At 49.6% G+C, this 8207-nt stretch overlaps 1 non-coding gene across 1 annotated transcript; it reads left to right on the forward strand.

Annotated features, from left to right (window-relative positions):
- Window positions 1-5711: 5711 nt before the first annotated feature.
- Window positions 5712-5875, forward strand: LOC122545559 (U1 spliceosomal RNA). The gene has a single exon (XR_006310557.2). It is a non-coding gene; the product is annotated as a U1 spliceosomal RNA (small nuclear RNA).
- Window positions 5876-8207: the final 2332 nt, after the last annotated feature.

Consider the following 8207-nt stretch of genomic DNA (forward strand, 5'->3'; position numbering starts at 1 on the left):
TAACTAGTCAAAGAATTGACTAAAGTGGATTAAAGTTGTCGCACTATACTTAAATTGGCATCAGACTACACTCTGCTTCTCTGTCAGAGTTTTCGGCAGTATGTTTGTTTTAAAAATAATACATTAAAATTCTATACAGTGTAAGTAACATTTCAGCATCCTGCACTGAGGTACAGAATGACTCTGCACAAGAATAAATGTGAACTTTATATGGCTTAATTAAAATACAAAAGAAAATTGTAAAACTGCGTCTGAAGACGGTTCTAAATCTCTCAAACCACCAAAGTGGCTTTCAGAAAATGATACTGGCATAATTACATTTGGTTTCGGGCACCACATAATTTGGAGCCTGCTGCATCTCATCAGGGAGTAGGGAGTACCCATGGTGGGGCTTCTATCTGAGCCTGTCAACTTCAGCGTCGGACCTGTCACTGTCCCTGATACTGCAATCATTGCTGCTTCATGCTCCTGGGTGGGCAGACATTTTGCGAGTTGGATGCCAGCATCCACTGCTCCCCTCAGGGTCTCCCGCTGGAAATCCCGGATACACACAGTATTCCATGCTGCAGGCAACAATATCCCGCAGCCCTGGAACCTCCGACCCTGCCAGCTCCCACTGTGCCTGCTCGTGCTCGCACACACTTCGAGTCGCCCTCAGTTGGACCAGGGTTGGGCTTTCACTTTTATAAATGTAACCCCTCCACTTTGCACCCCTTAGTCAGGCCCCGTCCCCCCGGTACAGTTTGCCCGACTTGGACAGGATGAGTTTTGTGTACGCTGCCCTCCTGCAACACTCCAGGCCTCTTTTGCCACCCAAGCCCCAGGCACTGCTCCTTCCTACAAAAACCCCCTGTTGCTAGCGGAGCTTCCAGCAGCACTGTGGGCACAGCACCCCAGCCATGCAGGTCAGGTGAGGTCCGTCCCACCACCACACACACTGTCACACTCAAGCATGGAACCATCCTGCCATCTCTACAGCAATACCCACTGTCCCCGGCAGCAGTAGAAGGGATCAAGCTGGTGATTGACTCCCTCTTACAACAGGGTGTCCTCGTGCCAACAAGCAATCCCTGTAATACACCCATCCTACCCATCCCAAAACCCGGGAGGCCAGGAAAGTGATGTTTTCTCCAGGATCTGAGGGCTGTCAATGAAATTGTGATTCCCTGCTCCCCAGTGGTCCCGGACACTAACGCCATATTCACCAGCATCCCTGCTTCCTCCACCTGCTTTTCTGTAACTGACCTCTGCTCAACTCTTTTCTCCATCAAACTGTCCCCTGAGAGCCACTTTGTTTTCCCTTTTACATACGGCGGCTGCCAGTACACATGGACCAGGCCTATCCAGGGTTACACGGAGAGCCACATAGTCTATGCCGCTGCAGCACACTGTACCCTCTCTACTTTACACCTGCCATGCAACAGCATCCTCCTGCAATACGCAGACGACTTGTTACTGGCCTCCACCTCCACTGAATCATGGATACAGGATGCTCTGCTGTCTGGCAAAGGATGGACACAGGGTCTCCATGGAGAAAATGCAACTCTGCCAATACCCAGTCCAGTACTTGGGGTACAAACTCTCACATGGCCTCAGGGCATGATCTCGAGAGAGAGAGAGTCACGACCATCACCCAGCTTCCCCCACCAGTCACAAGAGCTCAGCTGCAGACTTTCCTGGGGATGGGGAATTCTTGCAGGCACTGGATCCCAGACCACTGTGCCATTGACGAACCCCTGTGGGAGGCATCCTCACTAAAGCAGCCAGCAAAAGTGACCTCAACACCAAAGTTGGAACAGGCATTCACTGATCTAAAACAGCCCTGGGGGTCCCAGATTACTCTCAGCCCTTCTACCTGTACGTCAACAAATCCGAGGGGTTTGCATCCAGCATTTCAACACAGCTGCCTGGGGATCCCCAGCGCCCTGTTGCTTTTGACTCTGTACACTTACTGCCTGTTGTATGGGGAATGCTGGCATATCTGAGTGCTATGGCAGCAGCCGTGGGAACAGTAGAGAAGGCTAACCCCATTGTGCTGGATCACCCACAGACTGTTTTGGTTCCCCATTCGGTCTCCCTGCTGCTAAATTCTGAAGCAACCCAACATTTCACTGCCACCTGGAGAACTAGCAATGAGGTCGCTTTACTGTCTAAAGCTGACCTGTCCCTACAATGTACCCCTGCTCTGAACCCCACCACCCTGCTCCCACTCACTCAGAACGCCATTGCGGATGACCAGGACTGTTTAGATCTTGTTCAGCAGGTTGTCACTCCACGCGCTGACATCTGTGAAACACCTCTAGACAATCCTGACCTCATACTCTATACAGATGGCTAATCCTTCAGGCCCTCAGACCACTGTACACTGGCAGGGTATGCCGTCTGTTCCCCTTTCACAGTCCTAGAGTCAGCTGCGCTGCCAGATGGCACATCCGGACAGGCTGCGGAGCTGTTTCTGGTCACTGGGGCTTGCACCATTGCAAAAGGTCACACAGCAAACATTGATACTGACTCTAGATGTGCCTTCAGAGTCGTCCATGATGTTAGCCTACTTTGGAAACAGAGAGGCTTCATCACGTCAGCAAGGAGGCCACTACAACACGCTGCGCTGACCTCTAACCTCCTGGAAGCGGTCCTCTTACCCTCCGCCCTAGCCATTATAAAATGAGCTGCCCATACCTCTGCCACTGACTGTGTCACCCTGGGGAATGCCTCAGCTGACCCAGCAGCCTGGGAGGCCGCACTGCCTCCCCCTGCACACCCCAGAATAGGGAAGGCCCCAGTATTGCCTGACTTGATGGAGGCAGTGTGAGCTGGCCAACAGGCTTCTCCACCGCAAGGAAAGGAGAGTTGGGCCCCGCATTGGCACCACACAGTCTCCTTCCCTCCAGCTGCTCATATACCCTGACGGCCGCATCGTTTGCCCAAGAGCCCACCTACACTCACTGACCCTCGCAGCCCATGGCATTGGCCACATGGGCAAGAGGGACATGATGCACACTTTAACGCAGTCCTGGTATGCACCAGGATTTGCTGCCACTGCCCTGCTAGATTATGTTCAGGCCCTTAGCAGGAGCATTAGTGTTACACACACCCAGGTCAGAGGTTGTAGCAAAACATTGCCAGAGTGGGATGGATCTTTGAGAATGCTGGTAGCCTTTTCTTGACAGCGGGCCTGGTAGATGGATTCTATAGATGGGAGGTTGACCTTTGTGATTGTCCAGCAGAGTTCTCCACTCTCTGTAACCGTCTCTGATCTTGAATGGTACAGTTGCCATACCAGGTAGTGATACATCCAGACAGATTGCTCTCGATGGTGCACCTATAAAAGTTGGCAAGACTATTTTCCGTCATGCCAAATTCCCTCAGCTGCCTGAGGAAGAAGAGACATTGCTGGGCCTTTGTAACCAGTGCGTTCACATGAAGAGTCCAAGAAAGCTTGTTGTGGATGACCACTCCCAGGAGCTAGACACTCTCCACTCGTACCACCTCTGTGCTGTTAATGTGTGGCGGGGCATGAGTAACTTCCCACCGAAAGTCAATAATGAGTTCCTTGGTTTTGCCGGCATTGAGAGCTAGGTTGTTCTCAGTGCAGCATTTTTCAAGGTCTTCCACCTCCCCGTCTGTGACCAATTTGTCACCATCTGAGATTCAATCGACTGTGGTGATGTGATCAGCAAATTTATAACTGGCATTTGTCTGGTATTTGGCGATGCAGCCGTGGGTATACAGTGAGTACAGTGGGGGACTGAGTACACACCCCTGGGCGGGCTCCAGTGTTGAGTGTTAGTGAGGATGAAATATTGTCCCCAATCTTCACTGACTGTGGCCTGTGGGTCAGGAAAGTGAGGATCCAGTTGCAGGGAGTAGGGCTCAGTCTGAGAACACTAAGTTTAGTAATCAGTCTTGAGGGAATATAGTGTTGAAGGCAGAACTGTAGTCAATGAGTAGGAGTCTTACATAGCTGTTCTTGGTGTCAAGATGTTCCAGGAAGGAGTGAAGGGCAAGTGATATGGCATCTGACGTGGATCTGTTGGTCCGATAGGCAAATTAGAGTTGGTCAAAGAGTAGTGGGGAGGCTGGTGTTGATTAATGCAATGACCAACCTTTCAAAGCATTTCCTGACCACCAAAGTTCGGGCCACAGGGCGGTAGTCATTGAGACATGCTGCACGAGCCTTCTTAGGCAGAGGGATAATGTTGGCCCTCTTGAAACAGGCAGGGACAGTAGCCTGCTGCAGGGTGAGGTTGGAGATGTCCGAGAAGACCTCTGCCAGTTGGTCTGCGCATGCCCTGAGTGCACAGCCTGGTACTCCATCTGGCCCCATCACTCTCCTTGGACTCGCACGAAGGAAAACTGATCTGACCTCTGATGCAGTGACTGTTGGGATAGGTTCATTAGGACTTGTTGGAATAGGTGTTACCTCTCCACCGAAATTCTGCTCAAAGCGGGCATAGAAGGTGTTGAGACGATCTGGGAGGGATATGTTATCGTTTGCTATCTTGTCCCTTTTTAAAGAGATTACAGGCTCTTTTGGGATTCTGAAAACAACATTGGCCAATTGAATGGCCTGCTGGGAAAACTGGATAACTGAAGTTGGATCAGGCCAGACCAACAGGTCTGCACACCTGTTACCCTGATTGATGATATGGAATAGGTTTTAATAGGACTGTGGGAACTGCGGTATGAAGGCAGGAAGCTTGCAGCATTCACTTGGATCAAGTCAGACGGATATACACAGACTGTGTGTAGTTTGCACATTCTCCCCATGTCTGTGTGGGTTTCCTCCAACAGTCCAAAGGTGTGCAGGTTAAGTGAATTGGCCGTGCTAAAATTGCCTGTAGTGTTCAGTGCATCAGAGGAGAAATGGTTCTGGGTGGATTACTCTTCCAAGGGTCTGTGTGGACTTGTTGGGCTGAAGGGCCTGTTTCCACACTGTAGGGAATCTAATCTTGTACTTCAACCATAATAACTACGTTTCATTATTAGTATAAGTAAGCAAGTAAATCCAAGACATATGAAAATAATATTTACATTTGAATCACAGGCGACTGTTTTTCGAAACAACAGAGGGTGTTGAAAATGTGGAATGTGCATCCAGAAAAGGTGGTGCTCTCAGTTTAATGTCACATCCAAACAGCGTTGAGAAATATTTCCTTGTTCCTGGCACCTTTAATCTTAACGGTGAGGTCTCCTGAAGTGATTGATTTGCACGGTGGAACACAGAGGGGGCAAGATTGCAAAGCTGCAGTTTCACAAAAGAAGATTTGTTCAATTTGTAGGGATTAGGAAAAAGCGATTTCAAAATATCTTTCAAGTTTCACCAGCAAAGCTTAAAAATTGCTTTTATTCGCGTTCACCTCACATTGTAAACAGTGTTTGATAACAGATTGCTTCAAGTGTATGAGGGATTTCTGGGGCTTTGTTTTGGAGAAGAAGGAGACAGTGTGAAGGGGGCAGGACAAGGAAGGGCGGAGCATCTCGGTTTAAGGGCGAAATGCAAATTAGCGCAACTTCTCACGTCGCCCAGTCAGTGTCGCATTCAGTGAAACACGAGTCTTTCTGGATGTTCTGTGACCCAGGTGAGAAATTGCGCTGTTGTGCAGACAGAGAACCTTAGAGAGATGCATTTCCGATTTTCGAAAACGCAGTTAGTATGAGTGTAAGAGGTATGGGCTGTTATTGGGTTTGAGCGAGTGAGAGTATTGAGCATACTTACCTGGTAGGGGAGATACCATGATCACCAAGGTGGTTCTCCCAGGACGAGGCTATCCCATTGCACTTCGGGTGTGCTGACGCCTGCGATGTCCCCAAATGCGGGATACTCGACTGCAAAATTTGTGGTAGTGGGGGGCTGCGTTCGCGCTCTCCCCTGATTTACAAGCAAAAAGCAGATTTTCCAATGCATGCTGCTGGCTTGTACTTCGTGCAGGCTGTTTGGCCTAAATTGCACATGCTCCACACTCTTATACACTCATACAGATCTACAGCATGGAAACAGACCCTTGGGTCCAACTCGCCCATGCCAACCTGATGCCCCAACCTAATCTAGTCCTACTTTCCAGCACCCGGCCCATATCCCTCAATCCTTCCTATTCATATACACATCCAAATGCCTTTAAAATCTTGCAATTGTGCCAGCCTCCACCACTTCCCCTGGCAGCTCATTCCATACACCTACCATCCTCTAAGTCAAAACTTTGCCCCTTAGGTCGCTTTTATATCTTTGACCCTCTCACCCTAAACCTATGCCCTCTTTGGTACTTCTTCAAAAAACTCAAACAAGTTTGTGAGATATGATTTCCCACACACAAAGCCATGTTGACTATCCCTAATCAGTCCTTGCCTTTCCAAATACATCTTTGAGTGCGAGCAGCAGCTAAGGTAAGACAGTTTGTTTTAAAATTACTTACCGGTAGCGGGCAGCGGTGTTTTTTTCTCTCTTTACAGAAAGAGCGGGAGCAGCAGGGGGAAGTGACGAAGACCGGAGGGGCAGCCGGGTAGGTTTTTTTTCCCTTTAAAAGCGCGCAGGAGAAGAACCCGAGGCACTACAGAGGTAGTGCCTCCCACCCGCCCTCCTCCTCTAACCTAAATAATAAGACCCGTTGTGGTAAGTAGGTAAGTGCTGCATTTTGCTTGTTGTATTCTTTAGACCCAGTTTTTTTTATAAAAGGTTACTTTCAGAGGGATGGCAGTGAAGGCAGTGCAATGTTCCTCTTGCAACATGTTTGAGGTGAGGGATGCCATGGACGTCCCTGCTGATTACACTTGCAGGAAGTGCACCCATCTCCAGCTCCTCCAAGACCGTGTTAGGGAACTGGAGCTGGAGTTGGATGAACTTAGGATCATTCGGGAGGCAGAGGGGGTCATAGATGGGAGCTTTAGGGAAGTAGTAACTCCAAAGATGGCAGATAGATGGGTGACAGTGAGGGGGACTGGGAGGAAGCAGCCAGTGCAGGGACCCCCTGCGGCCGTTCCCCTCAAGAACAAGTATACCGTTTTGGGTACTTGTGGGGGGGAACGACTTACCAGGGGTAAGTAACGGGGCTCAGGCCTCTGGCACGGAGCCTGTCCCTGTTGCTCAGAAGGGAAGGGTGGAGAAGAGCAGAGCAATAGTAATTGGGGACTCGCTAGTTCGGGGCACAGATAGGCGGTTTTGTGGGAACGAGAGAGACTCACGTTTGGTATGTTGCCTCCCAGGTGCAAGGGTACGTGATGTCTCTGATCGTGTTTTCCGGGTCCTTAAGGGGGAGAGGGAGCAGCCCGAAGTCATGGTCCACATTGGCACCAATGACATAGGTAGGAGGAGCACTGAGGATGTTAGTCAGGCTTTCAGGGAGCTAGGTTGGAAGCTCAGAGTTAGAACGAACAGAGTTGTTGTCTCTGGTTTGTTACCCGTGCCACGTGATAGAGAGTCGAGGAATAGGGAGAGAGAACAGTTAACTGCGTGGCTACAGGGATGGTGCAGGAGGGAGGGATTCCGGTATTTGGATAACTGGGGTTCTTTCTGGGGAAGGTGGAACCTCTATAAACAGGATGGTCTGCACCTGAACCTGAGGGGCACCAGTATCCTTGGTGGGAGGTTTGCTAGTGCTCTTGGGGGGGGGTTTAAACTAACTCTGCAGGGGCATGGGAACCCAGACTGTAGCTTTAGGGTGCAGGACCTGGAGTGTAGGGAGGTTAGGAACATGGCATCAATTTCAAAGGAGGGTGCCTATAAACAGGAAAGTGGCTTGAAGTGTGTATACTTCAATGCAAGAAGTATACAAAATAAGGTAGGTGAACTTGCAGCGTGGGTTGGTACCTGGGACTTCGATGTTGTGGCTATTACGGAGACATGGGTAGAACAGGGACAGGATTGGCTGTTGCAGGTTCCAGGGTTTAAATGTTTTAGTAGGGTCAGAGGTGGGGGTAAAAGAGGGGGAGGTGTGGCATTGCTTGTCAAAGATAGTATTACAGCTGTGGAAAGGACGATGGATGAAGACTCGCCATCTGAGGTAGTTTGAGTTGAGGTTAGGAATAGGAAAGGTGAGCTCACCCTGTTAGGAGTTTTTTTACAGGCTTCCAAATAGTCCTAGAAACGTAGAAGAAAGGATTGCGAGGATGATTCAAGAGAAGAGTGAAAGTAATAGGGTGGTTGTTATGGGGGACTTTAACTTTCCTGATATTGATTGGGAAAGCTATAGCTCAAGTTCGTTAGATGGGTC

The sequence above is a fragment of the Chiloscyllium plagiosum genome, unplaced genomic scaffold (assembly GCF_037043375.1).
Source record: "Chiloscyllium plagiosum isolate Xiang-an unplaced genomic scaffold, Cpla_swu_hap1 HiC_scaffold_38, whole genome shotgun sequence".
NCBI classification, from domain to species: domain Eukaryota; kingdom Metazoa; phylum Chordata; class Chondrichthyes; order Orectolobiformes; family Hemiscylliidae; genus Chiloscyllium; species Chiloscyllium plagiosum.